The following is a 24,677-nucleotide window of genomic DNA, read 5'->3' as shown; positions in this document are numbered from 1 at the left end:
TGGATGCCACTGATATTAAATGTGATGTACTTGAGTTAATCCTCAGAGTCAGGGGCTGTGGCAGCCCCGGGAGTGGGATAGTACTGGGCTATGCTCTCTGAGACTGAGCTGGGGTAGAGTGATGATCTCTCGCATTGTCTGTTCTTATTCTTCTGCTGCTGAAAAGCTGCTCTTAGACAGTCTTCTGAGCATTTCTTCCCTCTACCCACTTGGATCTGTTGACTGAAGCAGGCACCTTCTATTTCTGCTTACAGAGTTCTCATTCTTACAAGGACCCTGACCATAGTTTCTCATTGATGCCTCTCCTCCTTCTCCCTGTTTCAGGGCCCCTCCTATTCCTGTTCAGTCATGGAGATGACCCTTTTGCCCTTTGGAGAACTTTAACTGAGGGAGGGACAGATGTGGAGCTTGCCAACTTTCCTACAGCTCCTGGCATTTTCTAGTTAGCTACAGACACGGCACAGACACACAGATGCAGTCCATGGTTTTCTATCTGCTGGTCCTGCTCTTGTGTGTTGCAAGAGGGACCAGTGTTAAACACTGTATTAGTCCATTTTGCGTTGCACTAAAGGAGTATCTGAGACTGGGTAATTTATAGATAAAAGAGGTTTATTGCTCACAGTTCTGCAGGCTGTACAAGAATCATGGCACCAACATCTGCTTCTGGTGAGGACCTCGGGAAGCTTTTGCTCATGGGGGAAGTTGAAGGGGGAGGAGGCATGTCACATGTCGAGAAGAGGGAGCATGGGGGTGGGGGAGGCCCTCAACTCTTTTTAACAACCAGATCGTCTATGAACTCAGAGTGATAACTCATTGCCACAAGGAGGGCACCAAGCCATTCATGAGAGATCTGCCCCCAAGACCCAAACATCTCTCACCAGGCCCCACCTCCAACACTGGGGATCATAATTCAAGATGAGATTTGGAGGGGCCAAATATCCAAACTGTATCAAGTACCCAGTTGCTGGGACTGAGATCAAAGGTTTGAACCTCATGGGGCTGCTTAACTCCATGCCACAACAGATTTACACAAGAAAGAGAACCTGACACTAGACTGGAATCTGGGAGACCTGGCTACTAACTCTACCTGTGTGGCCCCAAGCAAGTCCTAGGACCTGTCTGGGCCTCACTCAGTTTCCTCATTGTAAATCAGCAGGATTAGACTTGACCTTGAAGGACTCCTGCACTGAAAACCTTTCATCACTGTTGTTGCATCCACACTGCTGGGAAAATAACCTGATGCTGGGAAACAAGTGGTCGGCCTGGGTCCCAGGGAGCCTCAGGGACTAAGAGCCATCATCTCTGTCCTCAGTTTCTGCAGGACAGTGTTACTTCACCTTTCTCCTGGCTACAGTGTTTTTATTAATTCAGCCAATGTTTATAAATGTTTATTGTTCTCCATGCCTGCCTCCTGTCTTCCCTGCTGACTGGCCATCAGGAGGCCCAGATGGCAGGATTAGCTTGGAATGGCAGAACAGTCAAGGGTCATCCTCTTGGGTTTAGACCCCTTTAATACCTCTGCTATATGAGATGAGAAGAATTTAGAACATTGATTCCTTCTAGCAGCTTAGACTAGACCCCTGCCTTTCTAAGCAGGATTTGCCTGTGGGTGCCTTCTATACCCTTGAGATCCAAAGCAACTTACTACTCAAGAAAATTAATTAGCAATGCCAAGAGTGACTTGTACAGCTTCCCTAAGGATAGCTCAAAACCGCAGATAGACTTTGATACAATATAACAATTTTCTATTGTTCAGATCACTGTAGGAAACTTAGCAACTCTGTGAAGGTTTCCCAGATTAATAACAAGTCTTTATTGAGCAGATACTATGTGTCAGGCATTGTGTTAGGTATTTTACTTACATTCTTGTTAATCCTTAAAATAATCCTTTTACTGCAAAGTAAAAGTCCCCATTTTATAGAAGAAACATTTTCATATACAGAATAATTCATTAGCAATTATTTATTGAGCACCTACTAAGTGCTAAGCATTATCTTGGGCTCTGGATATACATCAGTATATAAAACAGACAAAAAAGCTATTTGGGGGTGGGAAGGGGGACCGGGTAGAGGAATAGCAAGTGCAAAGGCAAAAGCCTGAGGCTTACTAATGAGTGTGTCTAACTCTAAAACCTAGGCTCCCTCCAGCTCACAGTGTTGCCTCTCTAATGGTCCTTTGTGACTCCATTATAATTGGATACTTAGATGACCTAGCAATTTTAAGTTTATCCAGTATTTATGGGATACTTATTTTGTGCAAATTGCTACGATGATATGAATAAGTTGTAGGCCCTGCCTTTGGAAACATACAGTTTAGAGGAACGAACACCCATGTGTATAAAAATGAATGAAAGAAGACTTCCTCGCAAAGTCCAGATCTTACCATTTCTTGCATTTTTGTCATTTGAGCCTTGTAGGCTAGATGGTGTGGTTCCTCGTTTTGTATCTGAAGGAAGAGTTTCAGGGAGTGGGTGGGGGGTAAGTGTCTGGGCACCAGGGTGGCCAATAAAGGACGCAGAGACACATGATGGACTCTTCAAGGTGGGAGGGAGTAGAGGGTGGGATCACTGCCTGGCATGGGCAGAGGATACTTCATGGACACATACCTGTGACACAGCCAGGGGAGGGTGCAGATGAAAATACGTCCAGTGGGATGGTTTCTAACGAGAAGTGTGAGGGACTCCAATGGGGCTCCCATATTTTGTCTGGCTGAGGAGGGAGAGATGCTGCCTCTCCAGGAATCTGGTAATAGGCAATGCTTGAGATTGGTGTGAACCGACCTGTCACATAGAGCCGGGAGAAGTCACAAAGGAGGCATGAAAAAGAAATGGCTGGGCTAAAGCTGTGGCAGAGCCCTTTTTATCCTCCTTTGGGTCCTCATATGGCTTCTCTTTTGGTCTGAAGAATCTCATCCTTCTTGAGTTTAGCCTTCTAGGTGAAGGAGTGGGCAGACTGCGTGCAGGGAGACAGGGAGGCCGTGTTTGTGTCCTTCAGCTCAGGAGCTGAGAGAACAGAGGTCAGGGCTTGGGATGGAGCTGACCGTTAGTGCAGATGGGAAAGTGAAGCAATGGGTCGGGTCTGTTTGTTCCTGAGCACGTCCTGTGACAAAGGAAGTTGCAACATGTCTGTCTTTCTTTCTCTCTCTTTTTCTTTTCTCCTTTCTTCTTTTTCTTTCTCTCTCTCTTCTTTTTTTCTCTTTCTTTTTTCTTCTTCCTTTTTTTTTTTTTTTAAAATAAACAAAGAAACAGGTGAAACTATCTTCCAGAAAACGTCAGAAAGAGTATCTGGTCTGTGATGGGTGGTTCTTGCCCCTCCCCCTGCAATGCTTTTCCTGTGTAGTTTTTCTTTTGTCCTTCCTTTCCCATCCACACTTTCCACTCTCCTTTCCTCTGAGAGATTGTGTCTCTGCAGCAGGCCAGCTATATCTCCAAAGGGAAGTAGTCAGTGCATGGACTGAGGGAACCTTGAGAGAGAATCCTCTCCTTTGTCCTCAAGGTGAGAGAGCTGTTGCACCAACTCACACCTGGAAGGTTGCTGGTCTCCTCTCCCTGGACACTGAGAGCTGTTTAAATTTCACAGGTGGTTCCTGATTCCCACCTGGCATTTTTTGCTGCTGCACAGGTCTGTGTTGTGTCTCAGAAGGCTGAGGGAATAACTTACTTCTCAACTCAGATAACCACCTTGTTGTAGATTCAGTGTGTGTCTGTGTCAAGGCAGATGCTGGGAAAAAGGGCCCAGAATGTGTGTGGGAGGTAGAAATCAAGGCTAGAAGACCACACATGTTAATCTGGAGTACTTGGTCAGGTTTGATTTTGGCCTGTGTGCTATAGCTGGGCAAGAAGCCAGTTGTATTTGGAAATGTACAGATGATCTATTTTCCTATGAAACCTTTTGAGGTCTGGAATAAACTTAGCTTGCTTTCTCTCTTTCCCTCTTTTGAGATTCAATTTCTCTCCCTTGGACTTCTATACCCCAGTAGAGCCAAAGGTTCCAGTACAAACCAGTTTTGAGACTCCAGCATTAGTCAACTAAGGGATGTTGTAGGTCATCTCTGAGAATGAGAGCTGCTTGCTCTGGGGAAGCTGGGAAATGGCACCAGGTGTCAGGCCCTGCTGCCCAGGTTGGGATGACAGCTGCTGGTGTTAATTATATTTCTGGGCAGAACAGGGTAAAGTCCTTGGGGGCGAGAGTTTTTGGTTAGGCACTGTTTTCCCTGTACCTGTTGCCTCTGGTACAGCTGCTGCAGAGCCCCTCCTTCCTGCAGTCTTCTTTGAATTTAATCTCCCTGTGATCAGGTGCATCTCTTCAGACTGGAGGGGAGCGGTGGAGGGAGTGGGGCCAGAATTTACTTGTTTGCCTGGATCCCACTGAGAATACAGAAGCTCTCTTTCACGAGAAGCTGTGCTGGCCTCTGTGGTAGCCACTGGCCATATGTGACTATTAAAATTAAAATTAAGTATTAATAAAATTTAAAATTCAGTTCCTCAGTAGTGCCAGCCACATTTCAAGTGCTCAGTAGTTAGCTAGTGGCCACGGTTTTATGCGGCACAGATAGAGAACATTTTATCATCACAGAATAGTCTCTTAGACAATGCAAGATTCTGAGATAATTTTTCTAATCCTGGTAAACACTTAGCTGGGAGGGGATTTGAGGAAGGGTGCAGGGAGAGGTTTTGAAGCCCAGGTGAGAGGGCAAGTAGAAGGTATTCATTTAGAAAAGGATCTTAAAAAGTATTTAGTTTGTAGGGCCAGGCGCAGTGGCTCATACCTATAATCCCAGCAGTTCGTGAGGCTGAGGCGGGCAAATTGCGTGAGCCCAGGAGTTCGAGACCAGCCTGAGCAACATGGGGAAACACTGTCTCTACAAAAAATACAAAAATTAGCCGGGCTTGGTGGCGTACACACATGGTTCAATCTACTCAGGAGGCTGAGGTGGGAGGATCACTTGAGCCTGGGAGGCCAAGGCTGCAGATAGCCGTTATTGCACTGCACTCCAGCCTGGGCAACAGAATGAGACCCTGTCTCAAAAAAAAAAAAAAAAAAAAAAAAGGAGTTCACCTTGTTGAGGACTACATCCTAACAGATGGTCACCTGGCCCAGTGGCTCCCAAACCAGGACGATTGTTAGACTCACTTGTGGGTAGCGTTTCAAGATACAGATTCCTGGGCACCACTCTTTGTGCCTAATTGAATCCAAGACTCTTCAGAGGAGGTAACCTGGAATGTGCATTTTTAATGTGCTCCCCAAGTGATAATTATCTGGGTTTGGCAACCACCAACCTATCATACCTGTGCTTAAATTCTTCCAATGGTGAGGAGCTTATCCCTTTTCAAGAAGACCTTACCATTAAGGAAAAATTTGCTGTTGTTAAAGTTCTATGTTTTTCAAATCTTGAGATTTGGTTCTTTGAGGTCGTGAAATCCTTTGATGCTCATTGCGTCTTTAGAGCCTCGCAGAACCATCATCTTCATCCTTGCACTCAGTCTTCAGCAGATATTTGAGGGCAGCTGTGGTGTGGTCCCTGACACTCCAAGTCATGGCACGCATCAGAGTGCTTGATCTGCCAAGGGCTCTAGGGAGATGCAGAGATGCAACATCATTCCAGGATCCTTCCAATTGTCAGGGCTTGCTGAGAGCCAGAGGAAAGGTCTGAATCTCAGTGGAGCCCTACAGGGACAGCCCAAGGGCCATCCAGCTGGTGAGGACCATGCGTGTGTCTGCCTCTCTGCATCCTGCTCCATAGGGAAGAGTCCCTGTTTCTTTGCATGTTAGCACTTGTTAACACCGACCTGGTTTTCTTCAGAGGCATTGAGAGATTCAGCCATCCATTCCCGGTAATGACAAATGTCATTTCTGTTTAGAGACCTTCAGTAGCCTCCCTTCACTTCCAGTGTAAAATTCCAACTCCTAAACGTGGCATTCAAGCAAGCTGGTTTGTCCTGCCTTCCACACTTTCCCTTCCAGGAGAGCACTCCTTCCCGCTCTGCCGTGCATTTATCTGCTTCCACATCTTTTCTTGGATCTTATATTTGCTCATCTTCAGTTTTTTCTGGTAGAACTGTATTTATCCTTCAAGGCTCATAATAGATTTTACCCCCTTACTCCCCTGCCCAATTCCAGGCAGAACTGCCTCCCTCCTCTGCCCTAGTGACGGTTCATTCTGCCTGCATGACGGCTATGCACTCGAATTACAGCCCCCTGCCAGGCCCTCCCTGCTAGACCGAGCTCCTTGCAGACAAGAACTATGTCTTACTTGCTTGATATCCCCGAGTGCAAGCAAGCACCGGTGCTGGAGCCTCCTTTTCCTGCATTGGCATTCTTACCCTCAGTGGCCCAGAGCTCATCAGCTCCAATGAGAAAAGTGCTACTTAGCAGCTGATAATTAACAGACAGGACGTGAGGTTTGGCTGCCTCAGAGGCAAAACCGGTATTTAAACAATAAGGTTTTTAAAAATCAAGCATTGAAGTGTCAGCTTCAGAAGCAGCTACTTCCAAACATAATCCTGCCCAGTTAGAGAAGATAAATGGAATAATGAGTGGAACCAAAGATTTCTCTCTAGCCTTGAGAAGAGTCCAGGGGAAAGAGGCCTGGGTGGCATATTGGCAGGAGATTGGAAAAGGGGCCTTCATATTTCTTTTCTCTGGAGTGGGGCTGGGGCTGCTTGGAGAGCAGGTGGGAGGTGCTTCCCTAGAAAGGGCTGTCTGTGTTCTCTTCCATTCCCAATTTCTATAGATTGGACTAGTTTTGCCAAGTGAGCAAGCAAGAAAAATTGGGAAACAGAGGGTAGGCATCAACCCTGGCATTTATCCTAAGGTGATGCAGCACACACTTGTATTCAGCAATAGAGACTTTTCCGTAATGCCTGGTAATATCTCATTGTATTTTCTTCTGATGCTCCTGGGGGCAGGAGGGGAGAGCTGACATCAGAGCCTCCTCCCTTCTAGATCACAACCAGAGCATGAGGAATTCCCCAGCCCCTTGAGGTACCCAGACACTAACCACAATCTCCATCTCTGCTGAAGGCATTGTAAGAAACATGCAGGCCAGGAACAGTCAGTGGCTTCAAAGCAGGGGCAGCCTGCTAAAGAGGCAGAGGCTTCTTATGAGAGCGGGGAGCTTGAGAGTGCCCTGCACCCCATCCTGGGGGAGGTGAGCATCTGCTTCTGGGTTCAGCTGCCTGTGGAAGTCAGTGGGAGACACCCTTTCAGGGTCTGCTTCATTACGAATGAAGCAAAAAGCCTATCCCAGGAAATCACAGAGGCTGATGGGTATACCCCAGGGTACACAGGCTATATTTTTCCAGTCCAAAGTTAGGGTCTGTCTGATAGTTTTTCCTGGGGTTGGGGAGGGGTCCTACTTTCAGATCCAAAAGAAAATCTGAGATATGTCATTTGAATATGAATGCACTAGACTTTCTGGGAAATGTTGAAGATTTACGCCTGTCTGGGTGTCTCTCACTCATTGTTACCTGTCCATTTGTTACCTGGCCCACAGATGGAGGAGGTCGGATGGGGTCTCCCAGGGTCCCCTTCCTGGTCAAGCTTGGCGGGCCTTCCTGCTTTTCCTCTCAGGTTGCCGGAATTAGTGGTGGTGGTGACTCAGCTCACCCAGACCATGTGTGATGGTTATGGTGGTGACTTCTCACTGACTGCTGATGTGTACAGTACATTGAAAGCAGTCCCCCAACTTCCTTTATAGCCAGATACAAAACAGTGCCTGAGGTCCAGGGTTGGGGAGGACTTGATAAGGGAATAAAACCAGCTGGCTCATCTAGGGGCTGATATCTGTCCGTGGTGACATAAGCACAGATGATCTGCAGTCAAGGTTGACTTGAGGGTGTGCATGGGTTCAGTCCCTTTTATGAAGTCTAATGGTCCTTCCAGAAGCTTCATCATCATTTGAACTGAATAAGTGAAGATGAGTGCACCACAAGTGTGTGTGTGCACTTCTTAATCTGTCCATTCATCTGTTCACTGCAGGCTTATTGAGGAAGAAACATGTAAGCAAGGTATTTCTTGTGTGCTCCAAGTGGTAGGGGAGCTATGTTCAGGGAACCGGGTGAACTTGGAAGAAGGAGCTGCCTATTTCTCCAAGTGCAGCGCCAGTCCCGAGACACTCTGTGATCACCTAAACTGGGGAACATTCTGCAATGCACATTACTGAATTAAAAGCTCTGAGAAGTTCTACGGTGAAAGAATCTGTTTAACTTTGTTTAACCTAGTGCTTCCGCCATCTATATGACCCCTTTTTACTTAGCACTTATTAACATCCTACAGAATACTATTTGAGAAATGGCAACAGCCCCCCTCCTCTGGGAGAACTGTTCAGGATTCAGAGCAAAAGTCACCTGACTCTGGGTCAGCACAAGTTGGAGAGGTTTGAAAAAGGTGTGTGTATGTTTGCATGTGTATGTACGGTGGGTTGGGGGGAGGGGTGTGGCAGAGGAGGGGCCCCGGCAGGTGGCTTCTATTGAAGTCAGCTCTGTCTGCCTCCCTGTTGGCTTTGTGCTTCTGGAGAAGCTTTTGTCCTGGCATGAAAACACTGAATAGCAGCTGCATCTGTCATGCCTGGGAAGCAGCAATGTGCAGCATGGGGGTGCATGAGCAGACACTCCTGCTGGAGGGCCAGGCTGCCGAGAGTGCCTGGGTATTGGACAAGGGAGAGGCTGGTGATTCTGAGGCAGCTGCTTGCTAATCCTGGAAGCGGAGGGGAACAAGATTTAGCTCCCTTATCTCTGCCTTCTACTTTCCGACGGGGGCAATTGTGTTGACCCTTGAGGGACAGCCAGGAAGAAGCAGGTGGGCTGGATGCTTTCTCCTCTCTCCACCAACCCAAGGGCATCTGGAGGGTAGACCAGGGCAGAAAGGTGATTAGCTCTCCGTTACCCAGGGGAGCTGAGAGAAGGCATTTTGGGTTAAATTCAAGGAGGAATTCAGAATTGTGAACTGGATTTATGGAAGTTTGTGGAGTTTGAAAATTCGAGAGTCCTGGCTGGACTTGTGCTTGGAACGTTGGTCGGAGGTGGATATGAATGATGGGTCCTGCAGATGGCCGACTCCTGAGAAATGACTGGGAGGCCTGACTGGATTTTTCGCTTGGAACAAACCCAGGCTTAGGGAATTCCCGGAGCCTGTTGCAGGCCTCAACACCCTTCTGGTGCAGCTTCGCTGTGAGGCAGTGGTTATTTCTCAGGAAACTGGCAACTGGGAGTAAATGGGAGTGTGGGATGGGAATCGGCTACTCTTCCTGAGGATTATACACTTCCAGTTTAATTAAGGCGGGGTCAGGATTTCCTATCTCTGTTTTATTTATTTATTTATTTATTTACTTACCACAGGGACGGGAATTAGTCTGTTCCCAGAAGGAGCTAGGGGAGGTGTCCTTCATCTCCCATTCCTTCTTGCCCTCTGCCTGCCTTTCCCTGGCCACAGCCACAGAGACCCAGAGTCACTCAGATGGGGGAGGAGCAAAGCCAGTCCCTCTATCATTGCCCCTTTGTTAGTGGAGAAAGGGCAGATGCTGCTCCGCAGTTACCCCTACCACCCTGCAGGACGTCTGGGTGGGCCGGGCTTTGGTTTGGGAATCGGGAGTATTAGCTGCAGCTGCCAACTGGGCTCATACTTGCAGACTCCCAGGCTCCAGGCTCTCTGGGGGGGACCAGCAGCTCTGACCCCTGTGGGCTTGCTGTGGTCCCCAGGGAGCAAGCCCTTGCCAAGAACCTCTGAGCTCACTGAGGTGGGTATGGGGTAGGGATGGAGAAGGCCTGGGGAGCAGGAGAAGTGTGCAGATGACTCCCTCCTTCCCCTCAGCTGGGTATGCATCACCGCTGCTGGGAAGACGTTCAGGCCACTTCTAGACAAATCGGTCATGATGGAAATTTTTTCTTGCCCGTGGGTGGGGCTTTACTTGTTCAGAAGAGACTTCAGATGTGCTCTTTCTAGGTCCTGGCTTGAGTGCTGAGCATTTACCTGCAGCCCCTCGGGGCTAGAAGGCAGGGCAGTGCCTGAGCCCCTTCCCTACCCCTCGTTCATTCTCTCCCCTCATCTGTCATTCCATCCATCAGCCCTGAACAGCTTGGCAGCCTTGCGGCTCCAGCTGGAGCTCAGTAGGCATGTAGTTGGAGGAGGGGACGGCACTGCAGCCATGCTCTTCTCTCTCCCACAGGTCTTCTTCTTGTTGGGCCTCCACTTCCTGTCAGGGCCCTGCTTGCAGCTGTGGCACATCTGGACCTAGACGGGGTATCCTGTTGTCCTGCATGATGAGGATCCCAGATTTCCCCTAGGTGATGACCACAGTCATTCCAGGGTGGGAGCAGGACTTCCCCCACCCCCAGGCACTCCAGAGACTTCCTCCAGGCCCCCACTAAGCAGTCTGTCCCCAACTCCATCTCCCCCCCATGGAGAATGATGGGAAGGAAGTTCTGCCAGAGGTTGTTTTTGGTTTGTGAGGTAATAGACTTTGGTTTGAGAAACATACATCTTTCCCTCTTCTTTAAGATGTGAAGCCAGAAGCACTAGACTCTGGTTTCCTTGGAAACTAGAGCAGCAAAGGTAGAGAAAAAAGGGGCTGGTTGTAGGCACTGAAATTGAGGAGGATTCTCTGGGTCCCAGCACTTTTCTGGGGAATCCACGTGGTCTGCCCTGGGCCCTGGGTTGTAGCCCTCACTGTGTTAACGCACTGTGTAACCTTGGGAAACGCCTGCAACTCTCTGCACCTTAGTTTCCGCCAAGATGCCTAAGGTGGGGAACATGTTGGCTCCACTCAGATTCTGTGCCCGGGAGACCTGCTGGGTGTGTGTGGGGGTTTGAGGGTAGGGCATGGAGCTCCTGCTCACTGATTTAGCATTTGCTGTGGCTAAACTACAAAGTGGACAGTCCACATGCAGACAGTTGAGAGCTACTTGCACCCAGGTCCTTTGTTTGGGAATACAGTGATGTAACAGGAGGCTCCTTGCATTTTGCCTGTGTGAAACCAGCTGGATTTTGCTGAAGCTGTAATTGTGTCTCTGCATTCTTTGATTCCTGTCTAAAAAAAATGGTTTCCACAAATGCTGTGAAGAATAGACTGTCAGAGCTGGAAAGCGTTAAGTAGGGATCCTTTAAACAGATCCCTACATTGTACATTGATCCCTTCAACCAAAGCCAGAGAGGGGCAGGGACTTGCTTGCTCTGACCGCACAGTGAGAACAAGAACTAACAACAGTAAAGGTCTGGGTAGCAGCCTCACATATGCTAAGATTCCCTGTTGGCTAGGATTGTCTGTTCCCAGGTCACCCTTGCCTTTTGCAATTCTGCCCTCCGCAGGCCCCTGTGTTGGCTGAAAACAGCCCTCTTCTTCCCCTTGCACTTTCCTCCTGTGACCTCCCAGCCACCTCTTGTTTCCCCTGTGGTGCTCCCCACCTGTTGTTACTTCCTGTTCCTCCTCACAACTTTTTATTATGAAACATTTCAGATGTGCAGCAAACTGGAAAGAATTGTACAGTGAACACGATTATACCAAACCACCTAGATTCTACCATTAGCCTCTTACTATGTTTACTTTATCACGTCTCTGCATGTTTCAATCTCTCTATCCATTGACCAGTCCATCTTATTTTGGGGATGCATTTTGTAGTAAATTGCAGACATCAATGTACTTTACCCCTAAACATCTCAGCATACATAGGCATTAATTTGAGTTCAATATTTGTTCATGCATTTTTTTGATGATAATATTTATATAACAGTGAAAAATGCACAATTCTTAAGGTATCACCTGATAAGCTTTGATAAATGCCTCTATCTGTGCAACCCAAACCTCTGTCAACTATAGAACAAAAAGTTTTATTACCTAGTTAATTCCCTCGTGTTGTTTCCCAATCATCCCAACACATACCCCCTCGCAGGTGATCACAGTTCTGATGTTTTCTCACTGTAGATTAGTTTTGCCTTTTCTGGAACCTCATATAAATGGGATAATCAGTATGAACTCTCCCTTTTGTGTGAATTTCATCTGCATGGTGACATGTATCAGTAGTTTGTTATGCTGAGCAGTATTCCATTGTATAGATATGATAAAATATGCTTCTCCATTCCCCTGTTGATGGACATTTGTGCTGTGTCCAGTTTTGGGCTATGATGAATAAAGCTCCTGTTAACATTCTTGCACAAGTCTTGTTGTGGACGTAATGTTTTCATTTCTCCTGGGTAAACAACGAGGAGTGTGATTGCCGGGTTACAGGAGGCTGTTACTTATTGTTCCTATCTGACTCTCTGCCCTGCCCTCTCATTGTACTGTGCACCCAATTATTTTAGTACTGTTATCACATCCAGTCCCTCAGTTGCTCCTTCAGGGTTTCTCTTCTTCCGGCAAATCACCCTAGTTTATTGAACTGTTGCTCATATGTTATGCTCCTCAGATCTTTTATATCCTGGTTGTCTTCCTCTGGAAGTATAATACTCTTTTACAGATGTGTTGCCCAGAACTGAGTTCTCGCTGCTCGATGTGATCTACATGTGGATTCTAGGTATGGGAGTAATATAGAGTGTGGGTACATTTGGATCCCTGTCTTGAGCTAGGTACTTGATCTATGAGCTGAAGGAAATACTAACTTTTTGGCAGCCACATCATGGCATCAGATCAGATGAGTTAATGTTTGTAAAAATACCACAAATCTAAGGTCATATTAAGACATCCATTCAGCTTGAAGTCAGTCTGAGCCTCTGATACTAATGGCATTTATTGTGAACTTTCTACTTGCCATTGTGTCATTTAGTTTTTGCCTACCACTTGGTGAGAAAGGTACTATTCAAATTAGCTTAATAAAAACTCTTTGATTTAAAACTAGGGTACTTAGCTTTGGCACTGTTGACCTTTTGGACCAGATAAGCCTTTGTTTGTTGTGGGGGATTGTCCTGCGCTTTGTAGGAGTTAGCAGCATCCCTGGCCTCTACCCACTCGATGCCAGTTGCAACCATCTACCCATCCCCCCAAGTTATGACAATAGAAAATGCCTTCAGACATTGCCAAACATCCCCTGCGGGGCAAATTAACACCAGGTTAAGAACTATTCCCAAGGTGTAGAGCTTAGTCACTGAGAAAAAATTTAAACAATATAGCTCTTCCTGAAAGGTAATCACTGTCAGCTCTTTAGCATATATACTTACAGATTATGCTCTTTCTATGGACAGTCTTCATTTTTCTTGGTTCTAATCTGCATGAATTTCAGTTAACTATGGTTTTGTTAAATAACATCAGTCCTCGAAGAATTTGGCTCAAATTTGAGTTGCCAACATATATGTATTATAAGTAACTTCATGCAGTACAAACTTTGCTGTTAGCTCTTCAGTCCACAGATCACTATGTACATAACAGATGCTCTTCATGGTCACTGACTAATCATGTTTCTTCTTGAAGAGTCTTTTGGTGATTGGTCACTGCCTATCTGCTCACTTCACACGCAGACAGGAAAGTGTGTAGTTGTGTTGCCTCCCTGTCTCCTAGTGAGAAACTAACGTGACATTTTACAAAAATGGACAATTGATGAGGGAATTGGCCAAGAAAGATGAAATTTCAAATGAAATGTGGTAATGCTGGTAGTGAAATTCAAGCCAAATGTAATGGAATTATATAGACTAAATAGCTGACTGTGGGAATGTCAACACTGCCACTGTTCAAGACTACATATACAGCCTGGGAAACTCAGCGAAGGTGGCATGTCAGCATAAATGAGGAAAGTGGTTTGATGAAAAGAATGAAGAGGTCCCAGAAGAGGTGACACTGCAGAAGGAAACTTTACATTAAAGGCGCCTTGAAGATATTTCACAACATTGAAAGTGCAAAGGATAAAACGTTAGAAACAGATCCAAACTTAGAAAGGAGTATGACAGTTTGCAAACGCATATGAAAGATACTCATTCCATATTGGACGTTAAACAACAAGAAGGCAAGTGCTATTCAAATTACTCTGGATAAGGTTTTTACAAAGCAATAAAACACTCATTCTCAGTGACTCTGATATTTTAAATTAGAGTATACAAAATAGTTTTACTGTTTTCTCATTTCCTTATTTATAATTTGACAGAAAAAGAATTTTTAATGTTTTGACAGAAATTTTTAAATGTCATGGAAAAATCATAATTTTCCTCATTGATGATTAGGGTTGCTTTGCATGGTCGTTTTTATGGTTCCACATTACTGTGCAAAGCAAGAGCTGCCTGTATTTACAAAAAGTGTGGGTGAATACACATGCACGTGTGCACACACCATGCTTTTTCTCTTTTTAAAACATTTTACAAAATGGGATCAGACTATATGTATCAAATTACAACTTGCTTTTTTCATGGAAGTTTTTTTTTTTGTTTTGTTTGTTTTTTTTTTGAGACACCATTTCTCTCTGTCGCTCAGGCTGGAGCGCAATGGCGCTATCTCAGCCCACTGCAACCTCCACCTCTCAGAATTCAAGTGATTCTCATGCCTCAGCCTCCCAAGTAGCTGGTACCACAGGTGTGTACCACACACCTACCTAATTTTTGTGTTTTTAATAGAGATGGGGTTTTGCCATGTTGGCTAGGCTGGTCTCGAACTCCTGACCTCAAGTGACCCGCCCACCTTGGCCTCCCAGAGTACTGGGATTACAGGTGTGAGCCACTGTGCCCAGCCAGAAGAATGTATTTTTGAAGAACTTTTGATTTCAGTATGTCTTAATCTACCTCATTCTTTTTTTTTTTTTTTTTTTTTTTTGAGACAGGTCTCACTCTGTCTCCCACACTGGAGTGCAGTGGTGTGATCTCTGCTCACTGAAACCCCTGCCTCCCAGGCTCAAGTGATCCTCATGTCTCAGCCTCCCAAGTAGCTAGGACTACTGGCCTGTGCCACCACACCAGCTAGTTTTTTCTGTATTTTATTCGTAGAGACAGGGTTTTGCCATGTTGCCCAGGTTGGTCTGAAACTCCTGGGCTCGAGTGATCCACCTGCCTCGGCCTCTCAGAGTGCTGGGATTACAGGTGTGAGTCATTGTGCCTGGCCCAGTTTTCTATTAACAGGTGTTTAGTTTATTTCCTTCTGTCCCCTAATTTGAAATAATGCTAAAGTGAATATTTTTGACGGATACTATCATAAACTCCATTTAATCAATGAGTTCAATGGAGATTTAGAATGTGAAGTAACTGGCTAAGGTCAGGCAGTTACTAAGCTTTAGAGTTGGTGTTTGAACTTGGGGCAGTGTAATTTCAGAGCCCTTGCTTTTAATCACAATGCTTTACACCTTCTCTTCCTTGTTCTTAGAAGCAGCTTTTAACAACGACAACAAATAATAAAAAAAGAAAAAAGATCTTACTGAGTCAGGTACAATTCTAAGTGCAATTACATTGTTATTATTCACTAAATAACAACTTGCGAGTTAGATAGTGTTGTTATCCCTGTATTACAGTGAAGGAAACCGGAGGTATAAGAAGGTTAGTAAAGGTGCTCAGGGCCCACAGCTGTTTAATGGAGGAGCTGGGACTGCCCCCATGCAGCCTGGCTTCAGAACCTTGGCTCTCATTCATGTTATAAAGATGTGACTAGAGAAAAGTCTCTTTCATCCTGTGCTGTTGAAGATGGGTTTTTTTTGTTGTTGTTGTTAGTTTTGGCGTATATTTTCTCCTACTGTAATCTTTTAAAAATCTACTACCTAGCGCAGACTGCCTCTCCCATTGTTTTCTTAGGGGGTGTCACTTGGAAGTTTGATAAGCTTACTGCCTACTATGTCTTTAGTCAGCTTGTTGGTAAAATATTAATACTAGGCAAAGCCAGTCTGGTGTGGTGGCTCACGCCTGCTGTAATCCTAGTATTTTGGGAGGCCGAGGTGGGTGAATGACTTGAGGTCAGGAGTTTGAGACCAGCCTGGCCAACGTGGCGAAACCCCATCTGTACTAAAAATATAAAAATTAGCTGAGTGTGGTGGTGGGCGCCTGTAGTCCCAGTTACTCAGGAGGCTGAGGCACGAGAATCTCTTGGACCCGGGAGGTGGAGGTTTCAGTGAGCCGAGATTGCGCTACTGCATTCCAGCCTGGGTGACAGAGTGAGACTCCATGACACACACACACACACACACACACACACACACACACAAATAGGTTTGCCACTGAAGTTGTTCTTTGGGTTCAGTCAACAAGTAGATACTTATTGAACACCTCCTAAATGTCATGTACCGGGTCTAGGATTTGAAATCAAAAGATGAACAAGACATTGTCCCAGCCTCCAAGAGGTACATGGTCCACAGTGAGAAGAGAAACCGTTTTATAAATCCCACTGGTGAGTGCTGAAGTAGGAGTTTAGCAAGAGTCTGTGGGCACAGAGAGGCAGAGGGCCTGACTCTGCTTGGAAGTGGTCAGAGAGGCTTCACAGAGGAGGTGACATTGCCATGGTTCTTACAGACGTGAAGTCATGACAAGGCGTGAAGTCATGACAAGGCCCGGCTTGCCTGAGGTCAGGAAGTGCATCGTAGCTTCAATATAGGGGATGTGTTGGGAGGTGAGGGTAGTGATGATGTGGATAGGAGCTAGGGAAGACTAAGTTAGGGAATTTGGATTTTATCATGTCAGCCAGTGGAGATGTTTAAGGAGGAAAATGTCCTGCTCAGCTTTGCCTTTCAGCATGTGACCCAAGATGTACTGGGATGGAGTAAGTCTCCCTTCTAGAAACTAGTTAGAAAACACACAAGAGTAGGCCATGCATGGTGGCTCATGCCTGTAATCCTAGTACTTTCGGAGGCCGAGATGGACAGATCACTTGAGGTCAGGAGATTGAGACCAGCCTGGCCAACATGGTGAAACCCCGTCTCTACCCAAAAATAAAAAGTTAGCCAGGTGTGGTGGTGCATGTCTGTAGTCCCAGCTACTCAGGAGCTTGAGGTGGGAGAATTGCTTGAACCCAGGAGGTGGAGTTTGCAGTGAGCTGAAATCATGCCACTGCACTCCAGCCTGGGGGACAGAATGAGACCCTGTCTCAAAAAGAGAAAGCACACAAGAGAAAAGGGGGCTGCAACCCAGTAAGCGACAGCAGGACTGGAAAAGGAAAGATGGATTTGGGAGATCTTCCCAGAGACAAAATTGGATTGCTTCTGTGGGTGACGGAGGGACAGAGGCTGAGGATGAGTACTCAAGATTTATATCTGGGAGCCTGGCTAGATGGTGATGTCATTGCCGTTTACTGAGATCCGGGAGCAAATTCAAGGGGGCAGTGAGTTCAGTTTGGTGCATGTTCAGCAGCCTGTCCTAGATCCACCAAACAGCACTTTATTACTGGCCATTTATAACAACTGCAAATATTATCTAAATGCTTTGTCATCTCACTGCCTCCTCTTTTGTCATCCCTAAGGTCTGGGCAAGAGACTGTGTTCATATACTTTATAGAGGTCCAGACCCCTTGCGTCTGGCATTCCTTTGGTCTATAATTCAGTAAACTCTGCTAAAAAGGAAACGAGACTAGCTCGCTGTGGCCTCTTAAGCGACCCAGGCTAGCTTGTGATGGTTCAGATTATGATTTGTTCTAGAGCTTTTCCAGAGGCAGATGTTAAGGAGTTTATCCTATTTATTATCCCCTTCCCTTTAAACAAACAAAAGTGCCGGCTGGACGCAGTGGCTCATGCCGGTAATCCCAGCACTTTGAGAGGCTGAGGCAGGCGGATCACCTGAGGTCAGGAGTTCGAAACTAGCCTGGCCAGCATGGTGAAACCCCGTCTCTACTTAAAAAAAAAAAAAAAAAAAAAATTAGTCGGGTGTGGTGGTGGGCGCCTATAATCCTAGCCACTTGGGAGGCTGAGGTGGGAGAATCGCTTGAATCTGGGAGATGGAGGTTGCAGTGAGCCGAGATCGCACCATTGTACTCCAGCCTGTGTAACAGAGTGAAACTCCGTCACACACAAAAAAAGAAGTGCCAGCCCCCAGTTTTTTATATCGTCTTAGTCATCATAGTTTATTACAGTTTTGTTTACATATTGCTTCTTTTTCCCTCTTGGCTAGACTGTGAACCTTGAAGCCCTGTGAGCGTGGTCTAGTGCCTGGAGCATTGTGGGTACCAGGTTTTGAGAGAATGTGTGCTGCCAGAAAGCAGATCTTTGCCACCTTCTCTCCCCTCAGCTCCTGAACCACTGCCAGCAGTGGTTCTGGAATCAACCTGTACTTTCCTTCTGCATCCTGGGATGTAATTCTGGGTGATTTTAAGTTGGTTTACGGTCTAGCTTAGATTTGAGGCTTCTCTTGGGAGAGAGCATGTGTGTAAATGTTTAGCTTGTTCTAGTCTGTGGAGCATTCTCCTTCATAGAAAAGATGGGAAATACTGGAGATGAAAATTCCCCATTCTCTGTCATTTTGTGTGTTAGAGTCTCTGTCCCCATCCCGGGGCCACTTCCTCCCTGGTTCTTCTTACGGCTTTGGATATAGGTTGAAGACATGCTCCTAGTAGCTCTTGCATTTTCACAAGCTCTGCTTGTTGCGTTTAGTGAGCGCAGACTACTCCCTTCGGGCCTGTCCTGGCGCATGGCCAGTTGTTCGTGTCTTTGCACACATCCTTTACTGTCTCAGCTCTTCACTTCTCCCTGACATTTGTGGCTGCCTCCTCCTGGTTTCTTCTTTAGGTGATTATTGTGTTTTAGATGATCAGAATTCACTTTTTAGAGACTTGGACCTTGTCTTTCAAAATGCATTCCCTTTTGGGATCTCTGCCCATCATACTTCTTGGTCTCAACATCTAAATATTGTTTTTTTTTTCTTTTTCTTTCTTTTTTTTTTTTTTTTTTTGGAGACAGGGTCTCACTCTGTTGACCAGGCTGAAGTGCAGTGGTACGATCATTGGCTCACTGCAACGTTGACCTCCTGGGCTCAGTGATCCTCCTGCCTCAGCCTCCTGAGTAGCTGGGGCCACAGGCTAGTGCCACCATGCCCCGCTGATTTTTTAAATTATTCATAGAGACGGGGTCTCCCTGTGTTGCCCAGGCTGGTCTTGAACTCCTCCTTCTCCTTTTTGTATCCTCTTAGTCATCAAGCCATCCTCCTGCCTCAGCCTCCCAAAGTGCTGGGATTTCAGTGTGATCCACCGCGCCTGACCTAAATATTGGTTTTTTTTGAAGTCTAGGCTAAACAACTGTTTTTGTCTCAGTTTTTTTTTTTTTTTTTTTTTTTTTGTAATTTCCCTCCTTTGAACTCTGAATTCACAAGCTTACTTCCTCCCAATGTGGTGTTCTTGTTATTATTGTTTTTGCTAGCTGAAGCATTTTTTTTTTTTTGTTTTTAAACATAATTTACTAGGTTTTTCTTCCTGGTCAGAAGTAAGTTCAGGGTAATAGTTCCCTTCCTTGTATCTTCAGCTGTGTGAGAGGTGATGTAGAATGAGAATTTATTTATCAGGTGCCCTGCTCGTAGCAGAAGGTACGACCTCGACTTCTCTCTCACAGTGACCTTGTGTTTGTGTTGGTGGCTTGAACTCACTCTTGTGTCTGGGCCATTTCTCACAGTGTGTAGGAAAGGGTGGTTCCTGTCTTCTCTCTGGCCATGTAGTCTGCTGTGTGTCAGCACAACAATGATCTATCTTCCGGTTCTTTTTCCTTCTCTCCTCACCCAGTTGTCTCCAGTCTTAGGCGTGTGGAATTGTGTACTGGGTGGGGGATGTGTGTGTGTGGGCTGCCCTCTTGATTTGTAGGATCCTTCTCTTCCTCCACATTCTGTCTCAACTCTCCTCCAACCCCTGTGAGACCTGTGGACTCAGGTATACGTTGCCGTGAGTCTCGTTCTGCTCAGCTGGGGTGATGAAGGTGAGATTGCTTTTGTCGCTTCAAAGTAAAATTTTAGATTTGCTTTGGCAGCCGCACAGGGTCATATGCATGGGGGCTGCTTAGGCCAGAGGCGCAGTGTTCCTGACCTCCTTCCGTCTTACTTTCTCTTGCTAGTTTGCCCATCTCTGTGGATTTTTTAAAGTAGATACTAGATACTTAGATGCTACTAAGAACGTGATCTTTTTCTTCTTGCCACTTGGATTTTAGCTTAAAGCCAACTTGGAGCATTTAGGGTGTTTCCTTCCTACCACCGTCTGCCTGGTCTCCTAGGGAAAGATGCCGTGTATCGTGTTGTTCTGGTGTACAGTCTGCCCATTTAATCAGTAAGTGTTTATTGTGACTCTTCTCTACGGGGCTCTGGCCCCAGGCCTGATGCGAATAGGGCAGGCCTGTGAACAGAGCAAAGACGAGTCACTTAGGAGGGGACGAGAGAGGCCAACGGTAAACTAATATTACCAGCTCAGGGTTTATTTGTCAAAGCCTCCTTTGTTGTGAATAAAAGGTTAGATCTGAATTGGGTCTGAGTTCTGGCTTTATTACCTACTAGCCATGTGGCCTTGGGCAAATTATTAATACTTCCTTGGGCCTTGGTTGCTGCACCTGTACGATGGAGTCAGCAATGGATCCTGTTCTGTAGCGCTGCTAGGAAGCTTAAATATAGCAATATTTGCTATATATAAAGTGCACCTGGTACATGATTGATGCGGTTGAAATGAAAATTCCTCTTTCTCTTTCAATGTCATTTGCTGGAAGAAGCAGAAATATCTCTGTCCCCATCTTTCAGTTTCCTACCCAAGACTCCTGTGTGGTTGACATCACTGCTGTGTGCAGTGTTCATGTCCATATAAGTCAGAAGTGGTTTGCAGCAGTGGTTTGGGGCTTTGGGGCCTCTGCTCGCTCCTTATCAATTCTTAGGGTTACATCCTCTGGGAAGATGCCAGCCCTGGTCAAGTGTGGCCTCTGACCTAGAGTTATGCAAGGCCTCTCTTCCTCCTGTGGCCAATGTGAAATTTCTCATCTCTGCTCTCCTGCCTCTAGCAGGAAGGTTGGCCTACATTTGGGGCACATCTGTGTCACTGTCTCAAGCCAGGGGTTCAAATATAAGACCTGGATCGTACTGCACCTCAGAATCCAAACCCTTTCACTTAATTTTTTAAAAAAATTTCATTCAGATGATAAAGGTTCAAACAATACATAGAGATAAAAAACAGAAAGAAAAAAAAATACACACCTCTCTCTAGTACCTATTCCCCAGTAGTCAACACTGCTACCTTTTTTTTGTGGGGGAGGTAAATTCCTCCAGGAAAAAATTTAAACATCTACAATTTCATATATCCTCTGCCCTCTTCCATAAAAAACAAAACAATAACAACAAAACTACACAAATGGGATTATGCTATATATTCTGTTCAGTATTTTTTTGTTTTTGAAAATTTAAAAAATATGCAAAAGAAGAAAATGTCATCCGTATTACTACCACTTATAATTAACCACTAATTAACTTTTTGGTGTGTTTGCTTCTTGTCTTTATGAATATACTTTAAAAGCTACTTAAGTAAGGTGGAAGAAGTTCTATTTAAAAAATTAGGATGTTGGCCGGGCGTGGTGGCTTACGCCTGTAAGCCCAGCACTTTGGGAGGCCGAGGCGGGCAGATCACGAGGTCAGGAGATCGAGACCATCCTGGATAACATGGTGAAACCCTGTCTCTACTAAAAAATGCAAAAAATTAGCCGGGCATGGTGGCGGGCGCCTGTAGTCCCAGCCACTTGGGAGGCTGAGGCAGAAGAACGACGTGAACCCAGGAGGCAGAGCTTGCAGTGAGCCAAGATCGTGCCACTGCAGCTCCAGCGTGGGCGACAGAGCGAGACTCCATCTCAAAAAAAAAAAAAAAAAAAAAAAAAAATCAGGATGTTAAAGATAAAGCCAAAGTATTATATCATCTTGGTCCTTATCTGCTTTCCCATTTAATAGCATCCTGCTCTCCCCGTCGCTGTGGATGGGGAGCTGCTTCTTTCTTCTACGACACTGCACGTTATTCCATTGTATGGATTTGCTGTCATTTCATTTATCTGACCACCTTCTTATTGGTAGGCATTTAGGTTATTACCAGTTTTTTTGCCATTAAAATACTTTATGAATATAATTTGTAAGATGGTTTCTTGCTGGGTAATTATTGGGTCCAAGGTTTGAACATTTACAATTTTGATAGATATGGCCAAATACCTCCCCAAAAATACTAGTTTGTTTCTCTACCAACTGAATGTGTAAGAGAGTGCCTGTTCTCCCCAGATCTTTGCATAAACCTGGGAGTTTTATTTTGGTCAAACATTAAAATTTTTTTTTGCCAGTCTGGTGAAATTATCATCTTTTTTATAAACATTTCTCTTTGAGCTACACTGAGCGTCTTCCATTCAGCCATCTGTGTTTCTCTTGCTTTGAACTGCCTGTTCTTATCGTTTGGCCATTTTTATATTAGGTTGTTGATCTTCAACAATTGATTTGCCTGAGTTAAGTTAGCCTTTTATCCATGATGTGTTGCAAATATTTTAAAGATTTGTCATCTACAGTGCAATTTTTAGGCCTCTTGACTTTTTGTTGAGCCCTAGGCTTTTGTGACTGCCTGTGACAGCTCTGGAGAGGGGGCCGACAGGGACGGTGGCCCGCAGTCGAGCCAGGTCCCATCTTCTGGGCAGTGACGCGTGGTTGTTTTAAGGCTTTTGGTACTGGGATTCCCCGTTGTAAGTTTTAGCTTTGTTTTGGGTAGGGACTTTTCCCCATCATTTTAATGAACATTAATAACAAATAGAGACATGCTTTTGCCTCCCAACCAAATGTTTGGGAATGTGTGCACCCACGTGAAGGGTCTGTGTGGTATCTTTATCTCATCAACCTTCTAAGGCTTTTAAAACCTGTTGTTAGATTTATGTTTAGATCATGGTTCTAGGGGAGAACCATCGTCACTCCTCTTGAGCTTTGCAGAGGCTCTGAAAGGAGGACATACTCTCTTCCCTAATCAACGTAGAGGAAGGTCAGTAGTTCAGCCAAGATTGCTCTGTCTGCTACCTCTTATGCTTCCAAGGTGGGCTAATTGAGAAGTGTGTGACATCTTGCTCCAGCCTATAAGCAGCTGTCTGTGATTTTGAGAGATGAGAAGGATTCTCCCTTAAACCATTGCTGCTTTTGTGGCAGCATCTTATTTCTTTCCTTTGCAGCACAAATCACAGTGTATAATTAAAACTATTTTCTTTGAGCTTGTTTTTGGTGTACCTCCTGCACTAAAATGTTAAGTTCTGTGGCGGTCATGGGCCTTATTTGTCATGTTCTCTATTTTACCCTTGGCATCCTCTAAACCAGTGTGTGGCACATGCTAGGCACTCTGGAGTTTCACTGAGTGATCCATTCTGTGAGGATGGGATCAAGTGCTTGTATGTCTCCTCCTGTGTCCCTCTCTGGCTCCAGATCTTCCACCTGGCAGAGTTTCCGGAAGCCCCAGAGATATGCTCCATGGCCATAGGGCCTGAGGCGTGGATGGCTGCCCTCTGACTAAAATTCGGAGAGCTAAGCTTCTTTGTCTCTTTAAAAAGTAACATATACTAATTGTAAATCACCTAGAAAATAAAGACATAATAAAGGAAATTAAATCTGTGATTCTGTCCTTCAGAGATCATTACCATTAACAACTCATTGAGTCTTAATGCCTTTATTGTTTTTTTTTTGAGACAGAGTCTCGCTCTGTTGCCCAGGCTGGAGTGCAGGCTCACTACAACCTCCGCTTCCTGGGTTCAAGTGATTTTCCCACCTCAGCCTCCCAAGTAGCTGGGATTGCTTACAGGTGCATGCCACCATGTGTGGCTAATTTTTTTGTATGTTTTGATAGAGACAGGGTTTCAGCATGTTGGCCAGGCTGGTCATGAACTTCTGACTTCAAGTAATCTGCCCGCCTTGGCCTCCCAAAGTGCTGGGGTTATAGATGTGAGCCACTGTGCCCGGCCCCTATGCCTTTTTTTTTTTTATATACAGATCCAATAAATATCCATATAGCACTGAGTTTGTGCTGTACATAAGGGTTTGTAACTTTCACTTACCATCAGACATGTTTGATAATGAAATTTAAAGAAAGTACACGTTGGGATTTGGGATGCAAAAGAAAAACTAGGATAGTATTCTAGACAATGACAGTGATGATACCTGAGAATCTAGTAGACACTCAGGAATCCACATTTCCCCATTTAATATTCATCTGAAACACCATTTTAGTGGCTGCAGATTGTGTAGCTAAACTCACTTTTACATAAAACAACCTCTGTTACTTATCTCTGGGCCTTAAGTTTGTGATATAGTTTGGATGTTTGTTTCTTCCAAATCTCATGTTGAAGTGTAATCCCCAATGTGGGAGGTGGGGCCTGGTGGGAGGTGTTTGGGCCATGGGGGTAGATCCCTCGTGAATGGCTTGGTGCTGTTCTCAAGATAGTGAGTTCTTAGGAGATCTGGTTGTTTAAAAGTGGGTGGCACCCCACCCCTGTTGCTCCTGCTCTTGCCATGTGACATCCCTGCTCCCCCTTATCCTTCCACCACGATTGTAAGCTTCCTGAGGCCTCACCAAAAGCAGATACTAGTGCCACGCTTGTACCAGCTGCAGAACTATAAGCCAGTTATATATTTTCTTTATAAATTACCCAGTCTCAGGTATTTCTTAATAGCAACACAAAGTAGACTAATAAGTTTGTTAGCTATTTCTAGTAAAGGTAAATAACTCTTGAGATGTATATTTTCTTAAAGATACATCTATGATTAATACCTGAGGATGAAATTCTAAAAGTAGAATTTTAACATCAAAGGGTTTACACTTTAAGGCATTTTCAGCCTCCATTTCTGGCTGTTGCT

At 45.3% G+C, this 24,677-nt stretch overlaps 1 protein-coding gene across 2 annotated transcripts in view; it reads left to right on the top strand.

Annotated features, from left to right (window-relative positions):
- Nucleotides 1-24,677, top strand: part of MAPKAPK2 (MAPK activated protein kinase 2) — a 49,267-nt gene that overhangs the window by 11,838 nt on the left and 12,752 nt on the right. The window lies entirely within an intron of this gene.

Source organism: Pongo abelii, chromosome 1 (genome assembly GCF_028885655.2).
Source record: "Pongo abelii isolate AG06213 chromosome 1, NHGRI_mPonAbe1-v2.0_pri, whole genome shotgun sequence".
NCBI classification, from domain to species: domain Eukaryota; kingdom Metazoa; phylum Chordata; class Mammalia; order Primates; family Hominidae; genus Pongo; species Pongo abelii.
Note: the sequence above shows the minus strand (reverse complement) of the source record. Positions and strands in the feature narration are given on the sequence as shown.